Below are 14872 nucleotides of genomic sequence, written 5' to 3' on the forward strand. Positions count from 1 at the left end.
TTCAAACTTAGCTCATAGGATTTCTATCTCTGATGGGACTACACGAATGCGATCTTCCATAGAGATATCCTCATTTTGGTCTGGTAGAGGAATATTTTCATTTTTCCTGGCAGACCTCCATTCCTCATAATCAGGGGTTAACATTACTTTCGCTGCTTTGGCTCGAATACAAAAAGTTATTTTCCAAGCTTTAACGGATCCATGATGTTTTTTTGTAATTTTTGATATGAAATGCAAACTTAGACGAATGCAACCCAGCAGTAACGGGAACAAATTGACGACCCTCATACTGCCATATAATCAGAAGTTATGCATATCCAATTTCTCCATAAAATGAACAGCATCACCCAGTTATAATCACCATATTTGTAAAAGAACTCCCTTTGTATTTGCCACGGGGCGCACCAAACGTTGTCGTTGCTTTGCAGATTTCGAAAAGCATTTATCCACATGTCTTTCGTGACTTCTTTCGGCCATTCTTGCTCAAGAAACTCTTTCAACGCTGAGTAGTTCGCACTAAAGCGACGGTATGAAACCTTTATGTCCTCAAAAAATGGCTACATATCATATAATAATTGTGCACATCCGAAAAATTACCCACCTCCCAGTCTTCTACAAGCGCTTAATGATCGAAAGGTTTATGCTAGAATTGCATAAGCATGATGACCATTTTTTACTGGTTGAATAAATCTACTACTACAGCCTCAATGTATCCCAATGCTTTCTGGAAGATGACCATACCATATATACCCAGAGCAAAGAGATCAAATCGTACTTTATCATCTGAATGATTTCTTCGATATTGGTCCAAGAATGCCTTCGCCCTCGCCCTTTTGTTTTGTACGGGCCACTACCCATTCCTCTCGTACACCTGCAATCTTTGCTAATTTAACTCTGAAAGGTTGAGTTTTGATTGACCTTGAATAAATTCGATTCTCCAAAGCCCCTTCTATATGTAGCAAAGTTGTAACTCTTCAATAATAGGAACCAAATCCTCTTTATTGAAAGTGAAGCAATTATATCCTGGATTCCAGATTGAATCAGGGCTCGGAGTAATTCATCATCAACTTCGACATAGAGCAAATATGGGATGTCCCCGTAACACTGATAGAACTGCAGCTTTTTTTTGAGTCCCAACTCTCCCAAATGTGTCGCAGATCTTGAATATCATTTCCTTTTAGAGAAACTGGAGCATAACTTGCTAACTCTGGTATAATCATCCTACAGACTGTCTCCCCCTATCTTTGTAAGTCTTCAGACCACTGTCTTACTTCTGAGTTTGGAACTATTTGGTTTGAACACTTTTTATCCATAGATGAAGGGTTTCCAATGAGACGATTAACTCGAAGATCAATACCTTTAATCCTTCATGATGCCATGCAGATAACAAAAATAAAAGGAAAAACATAAAAAATGAATTAGTTCAAATAATAAGGAAGGAAAATTTAATTTAATGTCTACCCAAATATTTCTATTTAAAATGCTTCTACATAACATACTTTAAACAATACTATAATCTAAATTCTCATGCAATTTATTCATCAGGGAAATAAATAAATAAATTAAAAGGAAAAGTTAGAATTCATTTCTCCTTTGTGTACACCTATTTTGGACAAAATTTTGGCATGGTTTCAGATCAAAGAGTTTATAGATTTTACAATATGTAGAGTTCATTTCTAAGAGTAAAGGTACCCGAATTGTCCTTGTTGATGCCCCCTTGGGCTGTCAAACCCTCAATCCTAGTCCACTAAAGACTTAAGCGGATCGAGTTCAATTCGAGGGGACACATTTCTCTATGCCTTACACGGAGAATAAATTTCATGAAGACATAGAGCATGTGAACCCCAAAAACTACTTGCTAGGTCTGACACGGAGATAAATTCTCACGAAGACGTCGCTTTCACTCCCACTTAAAAGGGACAAACTTGATTATAAACTTATGTCATGCAATGCAAGTGTGTGTGTGAGGCGAAATATTCAAACCTTTGATAAACAAATAAAAATGAAATTTAATATCTGAAATAAAATAAAAATAATAAGAAGAATATAAAAATATTATGAAAACCATAAATAATAAAAATTTAAAAGAAAGAATTATAAATTAAATAAATATAAATTTCTAATTGATAGAGACAATTTATAATTTATTTTAAAGCTTGACCAGTCCCCAACGGAGTCGCCAAGCTTTCGTAACCTATTTTTGCCCGGGTATGAAGTTTTACTTGGCAGGAAAATAAATGAATAAATAAATGATTTTGATTAAAAAAATGTTTTGGGCGTTGACATTGACCTTTTTGGGTTAGGTAGGTCAAATACCTAAAAACAATATTTTAAAATAGTTTTTAAGAAAACATAATTTAAAAGATAAACTGATCTGCGTATAACAAAAAAATTAGTAAAAAAGGATTCGTGGTCGGTTACGTTTAGGGAAAGATTAGCACCCCTATAACGCCTAAAATTGGTACCCATCAATTATAAATTGTCTCTATTATTGGAAATTTAAGATTCAAAGATATATTTAATTCTTAATCATGTGATTTCAAATTTATTAGTATATTCCAAGAAATATATTAATTTTTATAAATATATTTTTTATATTTTATAAATAAGATATTATTTACTTAGAATATCAGAAAAAGACTTCTAGTTGCTTTAAGACAGCCCCTTTCTTAATATTAAAATAAATAAATATTAATAAAATATTTCTCTAAAAATAATAAATTAAATTAATATATATAATTTATAAAATAGGATATTTATTTATTTAAAAATCAGAAAATGACTTCTAGCTGCTTTAAGACAACCATTTTCTTAGTATTAAAAATAAATATTTAACTATTTTTCCTCAAAGTAATTTATATAAAATTAAAGCAAAATATATATTAAATAGGATTTTTATTTAATAAAAAATGTCAATAAATAAATAAATATTATTCATTATATATATATTATATGACTAAATTAAATAATAATAAATAATAATTAGAACATTGAATTAAACATATTGAAATTTAAATATTAAATTAAATATAAATAAATAGTGACTAAAATAAATAAAAAATTATAGTATTAAATATAAAAAAGTAATAACTTGTAAATAATGAAAGTATTAAACTTAGTAATTGATTTATAACATATATTAAAATTAAATGCCTAATTCGTAAGTAATTATTTAAAATTACAGTGGCTAAACATGCTATTTTACCTATTATTAATTTAGGGACTAAAATAAACATATATCAAATTCGAACATCAATTAAGACAAATTAAAATGATGTTCATGATTAAAATATTAATTTAGGTAAAACGGCATCGTTTGGGAAAGGGTATTTAAAACCTAATATGGCCGACCCTTCAGGCCATTTTCTCATTTTCTCATTTCCTCTTCTCTCTCTAAAACGAGAGAAGCATTCTCTCTCGCTTCTCTCTAGGATTCCCTCACCGGAGGGAATCCGTTCACCGGCCGGTAGCCTTACGCCGTCTAGATTTCCCTAATCTATATCTAGGGTGGTTTGGCTAAAAACCCTCTAGATTTCCCTAAATCTAAACAAACCGTAGGTATTACCTTCGGTTTGCACAGGAATCGACGAGCATGGTAAGTTTTCTTCTCTTTCTTTGATTCGTAGCTGACTGGGATCGTTGGTAGTAGTTTTTTTTTTATTTTGCTTGATGTGTTCGTCCTAGTTGATCTCTGTCATCTTCTTGTTTCGCAGGTTCGGTGGCTTTTAGCCACCACCGAGCCTCCTTCGAACCGGTATATGGAGGTTTTCGATGAGTCACCAAACTATTGTGGTGACTCACCCTATAGCTTGCGACATGGCGGCTGGTGTTGGGATCTCTGGAGCCTTCGGTTGGCGTCGTGGCAGTGTAGCAACAGAGGTCGAGGCGGTGGCAGCATATGAAGTGATGTGGAGCGGTGGCAGTGAAGACGGCACCGTGTGGCCCTAGGTACATACCCTAGGGTTTCATGTTGGAAGGATCTGGACCGTTGGATCTTGTCAAATCCAACGGCTGAAAGGAGGCGTAATATGGAGGTTTTCGATGAGTCACCAAACTATTGTGGTGACTCACCCTATAGCTTGCGACATGGGCGGCTGGTGTTGGGATCTCTGGAGCCTTCGGTTGGCGTCGTGGCAGTGTAGCAGCAGAGGTCGAGGCGGTGGCAGCATATGAAGTGATATGGAGCGGTGGCAGTGAAGACGGCAGCCGTGTGGCCCTAGGGTATCATAACCCTAGGGTTTCATGTTGGAAGGATCTGGACGTTGGATCTTATCAAATCCAATGGCTGAAAGGAGAGGCGACTGAGGCTGAGATATAAACCCTAATCAGGTTTTAGGGTTTTTGTTAGGCCGGTCTGGGTTGGTTTTTTATAACTGGGCCGGTCTGTTTGGGCCTGTAATAATAATAATAATAATAATAATAATAATAATAATAATAATAATAAATACTAAAATAATAATAAAATAATAATAATAGTATAAATAAAATAATAATAATAATAATAAAAACAAATGGATGAAAAAAGTATCTTCAAAATCATACATAATATTTAGTTTTGATTTCATTTTGGTCATTCTTCGTTAAAAAATGACAGAATTATTGACATAACATATTTTGTTTTTTCAATGATGATGTGACATTATCTTATGGTAACACATCAATATCATCATTAATTTTTTAACGACAGATGACCAAAATGAAACTAAAACTAAACGATAAGTATGATTTTGGAAAAAAATTGAATGACCAAATTAAACAACAACAAAAATATCGTTGCCATCGACTGCACCTAAACCCACCACACCTCCACCTCTGGGCTTGTCACTTGACGAATAGCCACCAAAGAACCTCAAATCATGATTTAAAACCGATGACAACAATTAAAAATGCGACCTTTACACGACTCTATGGGGCCTGACGATGCAATCAACGAAAATGAAGACAATAGATGGCAAAGACGACATCGACATCGGTGGTCGTCATTGTCATGGATAAATAAGGGTTAAGGTTTGGGTTTTTTTTGTAATTTTAGATAAATTTGGGGTTTTTATAAATATAATAGTTTTTTAAAGTTTTTTTAAATAAAATTTTTAAAATTATTTAAACATGACATATGTCATTTAATGAAACATTTTAACGGCGATTTCGGCTCGGGCACCTTAAATAATTATGTTTGTAACGTTAGACACTTGGATTAACTAAAAAAATTTAAGCACCTATTTTAAAAAATAGTATAATTTGGACACTTATTTTTATATTAACCTAATAAATAATAGATAAGGTAGTTGATGGTATTAGATAAATAAAAAATAATTCTACTCATCAATGAGACAATAACTATGGTAGTTTATAGTATTTTTTTTAATTGCACATTCACGTTTTTTCATACTCTATCTTTGACTATAAACATCATGAATTTGGTATTTAATTTTAAATTTCCAGTCAATAAAACATCATAAATACATGTCGAATGATTATTATTTTATTAATATAGAATGATTATAAGTAGTAATATTTGTTCTAAAAATTCTCCAGTATTTTAATACAGAATGCTCAAATATCATGAGTCGCTGGTGTTCGAACTCAATATCTCTAAAAATAAAATCATATTTTTTATTAAAAAAATAACTTGTATATAATAAAAGCATTCTAACTCATATATGAAATGTTTTATCAGTATTCTTAACAATCCAACGAAAGAAAAAAAATATTGAAGTTTATCGTTATAATTCAACAAATAGATCATCTACGAGTATTTAATTTGAAAATTAAATTTATTATTATAATTAAAAAAATAAAATAAAATATTAAAAACTAAATAGAAGGGCGTATTCCACCTGCTATTCAAAATTTAAAATAATTTTTAAGTTGTTGTGCTCAAATTTTTCTTATTCAAATCTACCTTAGAACACTAAAGCAGAAAATGGACTAAAAACAAAAGTTGAAGACAATAATTGTTCACTAAAATGAGTTCCATGTGAAATAAATCCAAATCAATCTTGGTTTAAATAAGATTATGAATTAATTTTTTTAATCAAATCATTAATTTATTATCTGATGGAACTTTCATAATCTTATTCAAAATTAGTGACCCGAATTAAATAATGCAATGCCTAATATAAATTTTTGAAAGGGATGATCATCAATCAGCCATTTTCTTGTACAAATCTATATATTCTAAAAACTATGGAGATAGATACAAATAATACACTCTAATTATAATAATTATTATAAAGTAGTCAAGAATACGTACTAATATGCAAAGTTAGTCCCTTTACTCTAATTTATTATTTGATTCTCTATGAAAAATTAAAAGGTTGGTTCAATTGTTCCTAGACACGTGAACTTATAAGTTTTGCTAATATTTTATACGTAAATGATTAATGGTCCTTCTTTTATTAACTTTTATATATATTTGTTGAATTTCTGATTTTTAAATTAGTGATTTAACAACGTGGTTTAATAATGTAATTGGACTAATTTTTTAGTTTTTAAAATTGAATTCTAATATGTTACTTTGGTCAAGTAGAAGATGACAATTCAATTAGACCATTTATAATTATTTGACGCCCCTGCAATGTAGGTTGGTGAACTAATTAAAATTTGTTTTGTTAGGCAAAAATTGAAGTCCTCCACCTGCATTCAAACCGAGCTATATTTGATGTCTTTTGAGGAATTTGGAGTAATTGTTCGATAATTCAAACGGTGAGAAGTGTCTTTTAAAAAATGAACAATATACTTAAAATTAACCTCTTCAGACGATCGTTGGAGGGAATTAAGACCTTAGAAAGTTGAATATTTAATGAATTTTCGTGATTTTAAGTAATTTTGTGAAAATTAATTTGAGGAGAAAAAGAAAGAAGAATATGCACATTTTAATATGATATTGTTTCAAACAACAATGGACGACGATTGATCATGACGACGATCAAATGAGTACAAAAAAAACGATCATGTTATGTCGTTAATAATTTAATGATCTAATAACAAAAGGGTCATTTTAAATTTTAATAATGAAAGTAAAATTTTTATAATCAATAATTAAAATAAGGAAACATCTATAATTCAATTATGAATGACATAATGCATAAATGAAAAAAATATATATAACTTATGCTTGCAAAAACAATAGTAATTGTTAAAAGGAAAATAGAACAAAACAGTAACAAGAGTGTCGGTTTAACAATAAGTGAATTTAATATAATATTAAATAAAAAGGAAAGATGAATATACCTTATTGTTTATTTTATTTAAAAATAATTTAATTTAAAAATTTTAATTAATTTTTTTATTTTACTTAAAATGATGTGGAATAAGTTTTGCATCGTGTGAATTTTTTTATACGAGCTGATTACACGAATCAATTGAATGTAAATTCAATTGAAAGAATATTAAATATTAATTTTGTAAATAATATATTTAAATAAATTAAATAAAATAACTAAAATTTACGTATTCAAGATTAAACACGTGTTTAAAAAATTATATATATTTTTTTGTTTAAAAAATTAATATAATTCTGTCACTTTACCTGTAATCATTAATTTAAAATTATATAAATAGATTTTTGATATAAAATATTATGACGGAATTGATATATATATATATATATATATATATATATATAAACAAATTATAATAAATGTGTGAAATTTACATTGATATTAATTAAAACACCACCAATTTGTTGTTGTCGCAATAAATTTTAATATTCGAAAAAGAAGAAAATAAAAAGAATTTAAAAATTGTCCCACCAACTAAAACAGAAACCATTGTGAACAACTCCGTCGTGCCCGTTGTGTTTACCTGCTCCTCTTCCTTTATTTAACTCCCTATCTTTTCGGAAACGAAATCAGCGAAAATTACCCGCTAGATTCTTCTATCTCCCCAAATTCTAGGGTTCTCTTTAGCTTCTCCTTTTTTAGAAATCCTGATTCGGTAATTCTTTTCTTTTTCTTTTTTTTTCTTTTTTATTTGACTCCTTCATGGATTTATTTCTTTGTTTGTCTGTTTGGTTGCCCGCGAAATCTGTTAGCTTAACGAATGAGGAAATTAAGAGTAGAATGTTTTCTTTCCTGTTTTGGTTGGTAGTTTGGTAGAGTGTTCGTTTTTCTTAGTTGTAGTTTTTTTTTTATTGAAAAAAGATAACAGGAAAATGTCACAGTTTATGATTTTGAGAGTTTGAATTCTGGTGGAAGATTGATGTTTGTTTGCCTAGAAAATTTGAAGGAATGTGAACTGGTTAGGAGCTTCAATTCTAGTGGGATAGATATCATTTTAAAGGACTACAAGAAAAGAATGCAAAATTTCGTAGTTCAATGTAAAACCCATTTTTATATCATTGTGTTGCATCCGGTGCCAATAATAAGAGCATAAGATAGCTTACATTTGTTGCCTGCAAATGTGAAATATCCTAATTTGAAAATCTTATTGTTTCTGAGTAAATTCCGGTAGTTTTACTCTTTGGAATTAGACAAGTAATTCTTAACTTCATGGCTGGGGCATGGAAGACTCCAAGTGGTCAATTATCTAGATTAGAGCTTTTTTTGTTAGCATGTTATTAGATAAAGTGTTTGACACACCAATGTTAGTCATATTTCTCTGCCATATAATGCTCTCACTTACCAGTGTTAGCCTGAATAAACCAAATGCAATTTGTTAAAAGTGATTTATCAGCTTATTCCTTTTCTTCTCGAATGACAAACCAAAACCCTGACTTGCTAGCAACTTACGATCCAGTTCAGGAAAAAAGTTATTTAGTTCACATTTGGGATCATTACCTGTCCTCTTTAAAGAGCTTATTTTCCTTGAACGATCAGTTTGAAGTGCACTGTAGATTCGAAATAACTTGGATTATGAATATGATTCAGACTGAATATATTTTTCCGGTACTTTAGATGGTAGGATTGTGCCAGCCACTTTGAAAATAGCAACAAATTTGATAGTAGTTGAGGTATTAAAACAAATGTGAGATGCTAAGAAATAGATGACACCAACCTTTTCGAAGAAACTATGAAATAGATTAGAACAAAGTGGAGAATCAAAGTAAAGCAGGTTTCTTTGTTGAAACTAATTCAATTGATTTAGCATCTCACCTTTGTTTTAATCTATTTCATAGTTTATCTGCTGAAATATTTGAAGAATTCTGTTTAGAAAATCAAATGGTCCTTATTGCTCTGGATTGACCTTCTCTTCTTGTGAGAAGGCCTTATTTAACTTTTATAGTTGAGCTCTAATTATGTTCTGGCTACTTTCAGTATCTCATTTTGGCTTTGCGATGTCAAGTTTGGAGGAGCCACTCGGTTTTGACAAGCTTCCTAGCATGAGAACTATTGATAGGATTCAGAGGTTCTCAGCTGGTGCTTGTCGGCCCAGTGCAGATGACATGAGCATGGGAAACTCTTGGATTGATGGGAGGAATTGCAAAACATCAAATAGCTGCGAGTAAGTCGATACTATTATCTTAAGAACTGTTCCCCTAAGAGCACCCATCTACTCCTTTTTTTCCACAGAAGTTAACAATAAAATTAAACGTTTTTGGGCCATTTTTTACTTGATATTAACAGTTTTAATTCAGTCGAAAGCAAAAAAATGTTTTCTTTCTGGAGAAATTAGTTATTAATATTTTGGTAATGGTCGCTGAAAAGATACTATAGTGAATTGCAGTATCTGATCTTTACATCTTTGTTTTATTTCATAATTGAAGATTACTTTTAGAAGTCTTTGCTTAGTCAAGTGGATCTTCCCATCAAAGGCTAAACCGGTAAATTTAGTTATAGAATTTAAAAACTAACTAATGCTCTGGAAATTCTTCTATCAATAAAAAATCCAGCTTTATTCTCATGCTAAAGCATGGCTTAGAACACATTCTAGCTACTCAAGCTAAGCTTAATTTGCATGCTATGTTGCTTTGACTCTTATTTTTCCTTGATGTACCTATGTCCGAGACATGGATATGATATAACCTCCAAGGATCATCCAACACATGGAAAAACTTACAAAAATTTGACCATAACATTCAAATTTGAGTAACATACATTGCTTTTCTACTTAACTTCATGCTTGGCTAATAGTTCTGTTGTAATAAGTGGGGTTTGAGTACTTTGAAGGAACCTAAATCATTCACTCCCTGGTCACATAGGCCTAAACAAAATTGTAACTCTTGGAGATAACGGTTCTGTTGCCCATATTGGTTTACTGTTGATTATATAATTGGAAACTACTTGGATTATTTTTGTTATTCCTTTTGTATTTAGTGAAACTATAAAGGATTGTAAGGGCATTAACACTTTTCTGTAAAATTGATTTTAGGTGAAAGGGCAAAAATGCTTACTTTTTGCTTTGCCTTGAAATTTAGCATATGATCTATGGTTAATTGTTGATGTTCCCTCTTTTCCTATTGCTTTTTGTACCATAATCTGTAAATGGTTAGTATTCTGCATGCATCAGTTATCAATTTATTGACATTATTGAAAAATCTGTTTTCCAGTGAGGATCATGAAGATTATACAGGGGAGACATTCCCATGGAGAAGACAGGTGAGGGATGTGTCTGAAGGAGCTTTTAACCAAAGGGCTAAAAGCTTAAGCAAGAATAGGGAGAAACTTGGACATGTTTGTAAATCAAGGACACGGTCAGATCAGCAGTATAGCTCCAAGTGCAACGACAGGGCATACGAGACATAACAAACAAGGTAATAAATAACCTGAATAGATTTGTATACTTTTATTTTTTGAAACTGTTAGGGTTTCATGTATAATCATTTCTGGGATTTTGAATGGTTAATAAGTATCTCTTATGAGCGGAATGTGTTTCTTGTGTTTCATTATTTAATATTTCTGAAATTATTGACTTGCTTCATCTAAAATCTTTTAATTAATGTGAAGCAGTTTTTAAAGGTATACCAAAGTTTGTGAAGATAGTGGAAGTTGGTCCGAGGGAGGATTACAGAATGAGAAGAATATCGTGCCTACGCCTGTGAAGGTTGAATTGATTCGGAGATTGGTGGCTTCAGGATTGCCTGTTGTTGAAGCTACAAGTTTTGTATCTCCTAAATGGGTTCCTCAGGTATCATGATTTGCTTATTTTAGATTGAGTTAGTACATTATTTCCCCCCTTTTCTGTGGTTTCCATTCCTTCCATTCCATTCGATTAGATGATTTATTTTAACTGATAGAGGATACATATGATGTTCAAAGCCTTCAAAATGTCTGTTGTTTCAATTTGGATGCATTTTGAGTTGGTTTTCAAAGAAAGTCAATGAAAATTGTAGTTGACCTTGTAACCATGAGCAAGGAGGCAGTTGTTTTTGGGTTTAATTCCAGATTTTTCTTGGCTTCCTGAGAGTGGCTAGTGATCTTGCTTCTTCATCAGAATGTAGTTGTTATGGGTTGCCTTTGTAGTCAATACTATTATTAAAACTAAATTATTTGGTTACTATAAGGAAATCAGCTTATTAGGAGTATTTATTAAAAGTATTTGGAGATCTTATTTATGAGTATTTCATATTATTAGAAGTCTTTCCTTAGCAGGAGACTTGCTTTCTAATTACCTTAGTAACTCTTTTATTTGACCTAATGTAACCTCTATTTATTCTCATGATGATATAGATAACCTGCTATTGATTCATTCTTTACCTTTTTGTATAGTTAGCAGACGCAAAAGATGTAATGAAAGCAGTATGCAACATAGAGGATGCCAGATTGCCTGTTCTAACTCCTAATTTGAAGGTTGACAATTTTTCTATGGAATACTTATCAACCTCATTGTGATGTCATATAAATTTCCTAATCTGCCGTGCATATTCTTCTAGGGCTTTGAAGCTGCTGTTGCAGCAGGTGCAAAAGAAGTAGCAGTCTTTGTATCTGCTTCCGAGTCTTTTTCTAAGTCAAATATTAATTGTAGCATTGAAGAAAGCCTAGTACGTTACCGTGCTGTTTGCCTTGCTGCTAAGGAGCATTCTATTCCAGTGCGTGGGTATGTCTTGTTCTCAATTTAGTTGAAACTCGAGTGATGATATTCACATATGCTTATTGGTATCAAATAACTTGATGTCTGGAACAAAGTATCAAATGCTTTGGTACAAATGCAGATTTATCAGATGTGTACGGTTTATACTTGGATTGTCCTTGAATTGCGTATCTGATGTCTGCTGTAATGAATCATTAAAAAATATAAATTTGCAAATTTTCAGCCTTCAAACCTTTATTTATTTGCTTATCTTTTCTTATCCATTTCTAGTTGTTTTTAGGAGAATTCTTGATAAATTAGCTCAGCATGTTTGGCTAGTATAGAAGTTGTTAGAGTGGATTTTTGAATTATAGTTTGTTAATAGATGCTTGGAATTTGTTTAGTAATCAAGTATATTTAACTTTCTTTTCCACCATTCTAGTTTTGAAATGTTGTTCAATGACACATCAAATGCAATATTACTCTAGTTGGAGTATTTTGTTTGTGCTTTGTTCATTTTGGCTGGTACAATGTGCAAATTTCATGGTGCTAAAATTTTACAGGTATGTTTCATGTGTGGTTGGATGTCCAGTGGAAGGAGCAATTGCTCCATCCAAAGTGGCCTTTGTGGCAAAGGAACTTTACGATATGGGTTGTTTCGAAATTTCCCTTGGTGATACAATTGGAGTTGGTACCCCTGGTAATTCTCTAGAATCTAGATTGTCACCTTTTAGAAACAGAAGTATGTGGTTGAGTAGGAAACAATCACTATTAGCTTTTTTGGTTGCATTTGTTTTCTTTTTGCTAATGTTTTCCATTTTTTATTTTGTTTTCCTCATTTGAAAATTTTGAATTATGCATTACCTTTGTTCATGTGTCGGTAAAAATGAAAAAAAGAAAAGAAAAGAAAAGAAAAGAAGAAAGAGTACAAAATATGAATATTGCAATAAAAACTGAAAAAGCTTTTATAAAAGAAAAAGCTATTGCAATTTATCCCTATTATTCCACTTCAAAATAAATTAGAACAATAGAATATTGCAAATGATTGTCTCCTGTTCTTTTTCTCCTACTCTATACATGCTTAACAAGTTTGCATATGCACGCATTTAGTTTTGCATACATCCACATTGACATATATGCATGCATAAATCCATATATAAAACATGCATGCCTACACGCATCCATCCATCCATGTAGGCAGTGTCTTCCCATACATGCATGCTTTGTAGATATTATTTTAAGATTTCAATTTAAAGAAAAAGAAATTGAAAAACCAAATAGGAGTTGCTGTTTTAATTTGAGATTAGCATCACCTTGAAGAATCTATGGTTATTTGTGCAAGAAGCATGTAAAATTCTCTGAAAATCTCATTCTTCTCTTTGATTTATATTCGAGTCAAACATTGGTTCTTAGGAGTTCTTTGCCATTTCTCTTTGGCACAGGTACTGTGGTTCCGATGCTTGAAGCAGTAATGGCCGTCGTTCCTTCTGAAAAGCTTGCTGTCCACTTCCATGACACTTATGGACAATCTCTTTCAAATATTTTAATCTCTCTCCAAGTAAGCCTTAGAAAAACACAGTGAAGCCATATATCGAATCGTTACATGATAATTAGCTCGTTTACAATATTAACACAGTTCAAAACCAGTGATGGATACCTGAAAGCATTACTAGCTTACCTTCTTTTGTCATTAATCTTATGGACTGTTAGATTTATTGCAAGGTGAGATTGAATTATGGCATGTGTTATGTTGTATCAACAGATGGGGATTAGTACAGTGGATTCCTCAGTAGCGGGATTGGGTGGCTGCCCGTATGCAAAGGGAGCTTCAGGGAATGTTGCTACTGAAGACGTGGTGTATATGCTTAACGGCCTCGGTGTGAAAACCAACGTCGATCTGGCAAAGCTCATGTTGGCCGGTGATTTCATCAGTGACCATCTGGGTCGTCAATCTGGTTCGAAGACCGCAGTCGCACTGTGCCGGGCAACCACCGATGCTTCCAAGATATAATAATATACATATAATTATAATTCTATGGGGTGTTCCTTAAAATGTATAATCTACAATTGCTATACAAAATAAAAAGAACAAGCGCGGCTGTATACGTAGTAGTAGTAGTAGTAGTCTTTATTTTTTGCAAGGAGAGATGTATTATGTTAAACTCTTAAAAGTGGAGGAAAAGCTCCACTATTGTAATTTGTAAGGCATTGGAACTTTTGCATTTTTCATTGAATAATCTAAGTTTCGTGATTCAGTGGTTAAAGGGATGATTATTATTTTTAGAGATTTTATATTCTAATAAGATGTTTGTAGGAATTAGGGGCGAATACAGTAATCCTCTAGGGGGGCAAGTTTAATGTGTTAAGGAAAAAAAAATTACATACCTATTATTGCTAAGAAAAAAATATTAAAATTTTAGACTCTCGTTTTTAAATTTTTGGATCGGCTGTTAAAAGGAATGTTTGAGTTTTTATTGTCAAATAATTGAAATTCTTTTGAACATATATTATATTGTAATCAACAAATACTAATAAAAAAAAGATAAAGTACATAAATGGTCCCCCGACTCTATATTGTTGCTTTGTTGAATCTCCTGACTATCGTGAGTGATAAAATGGTCTCTTGACAATTTTGGAACAATTTTGGAACATATGAATAGTCTGATGTCTATTTTATAGCTTTTAATAGTCAGATGACTCAACAAAGCAACATCTGACTATTAAATTGCACAGATGATCACTGTCTTCACTAAAACTTTTAAATTTTGTTTGATTTGATCACTTGACTGTTAAATGTTTAACCCAAACACTAAAATATTATATTTTTCGACCATTTTTGTTTCTGTTTTTTTCTCTAACATTTTAACATTCTTCTCCTCCAAGGTCGTAATAATTCTCTTCTATTATTTGATCACCACTCTAT

At 31.6% G+C, this 14872-nt stretch overlaps 1 pseudogene; it reads left to right on the forward strand.

Annotated features, from left to right (window-relative positions):
• The first annotated feature begins 7809 nt into the window (after positions 1-7809).
• LOC120150477 lies at positions 7810-14059 on the forward strand (annotated as a pseudogene).
• The last annotated feature ends 813 nt before the right edge of the window (positions 14060-14872 follow it).

Source organism: Hibiscus syriacus, unplaced genomic scaffold, assembly GCF_006381635.1.
Source record: "Hibiscus syriacus cultivar Baekdansim isolate YM2019G1 unplaced genomic scaffold, ASM638163v2 tig00111022_pilon, whole genome shotgun sequence".
Taxonomy (NCBI): Eukaryota; Viridiplantae; Streptophyta; class Magnoliopsida; order Malvales; family Malvaceae; genus Hibiscus; species Hibiscus syriacus.